The sequence below is a fragment of the Ruditapes philippinarum genome, unplaced genomic scaffold (assembly GCF_026571515.1).
Source record: "Ruditapes philippinarum isolate M1 unplaced genomic scaffold, ASM2657151v2 ctg352_1_1_1_1, whole genome shotgun sequence".
Classification (NCBI taxonomy): domain Eukaryota; kingdom Metazoa; phylum Mollusca; class Bivalvia; order Venerida; family Veneridae; genus Ruditapes; species Ruditapes philippinarum.
The window spans coordinates 168,471-169,503 of NW_026863555.1; positions in this window are offsets into that span (position 1 = coordinate 168,471).

Genomic DNA, 1,033 nt, shown 5'->3' on the forward strand with positions numbered 1-1,033 from the left:
CTGCTTGATTTATTCACACAAGCTGTCATGAGCAGAGAGTCTATTGGATATTCACTGATACTATTAGAGAATATTCCGTTCAAGTTATCTTGGACTACATCATGCATTTTGATATGGTGTTTTCATCTGATCTATCATTTGCAATCTCATTGAAGAGTAAATGTAAGTGAAGCGATACTATTATTGATATCTTTTATCTATTAATTTAAGTATTAAATTTTAATAAACCTCTTCTAATATTGTTTCGCTTATTTATTTTATTCAAGCTATTTAGTTCATAATGTTTTAAAGTTACGTAGTGTATTTCATTGTTCAAATCTATCTTTATTTAAAAATTAAGTTCTTATGAAATATGAGTACTTCTAAAGATTGTTTATAAAGCGATATTTACATGACCCGGTGCAAGGGGACTTGAACAAATCAAAAGAGAATTCTTAACAATGAATGCTCGTGTTTAGAGAACCTCCACAAGGTTGCCTTCAAGGTGCAACATAACCGTTTTGTGATGAAACATTTAATGATTCGAGTATATTGAAGATTGAATACTGCTTAAACTTGAGCTACAGGTAACAAATGGTGCGGATAATATTATTTCTCAATCATACAAATTCGCCAATCTTTGCTTTAAATAACATCTTTTTATATTATGTTTGTGCAGAGATTTCTAAAATTAAAATCCGTGTTCTGTTTGAAATTCAATATATATAATAGATGCAGTTATGTTGCAATTTTGTTATTTCAGGGCAAACACAGCATAAAAAGAGGTATACTTTATAGGAATCGTTTGACGTACTCTTTAAATAATTATGAACGGCATTTCCTATCTTAAGACATTAGAGCTACACTATACTATTCAATAAACACGTGTTTATACGAACAGATCGCCATTTCGTGTAAACCTCAAGGGATTTGCAAGTCAGGAAGTGTCCAGACATTTTACGCCAATTTATCCTCATTACCCCTATGGAACGAAATATGACAAACACGTGCTACATCGCCTGATCATATTATGACGCCATAGAAATAAATAATG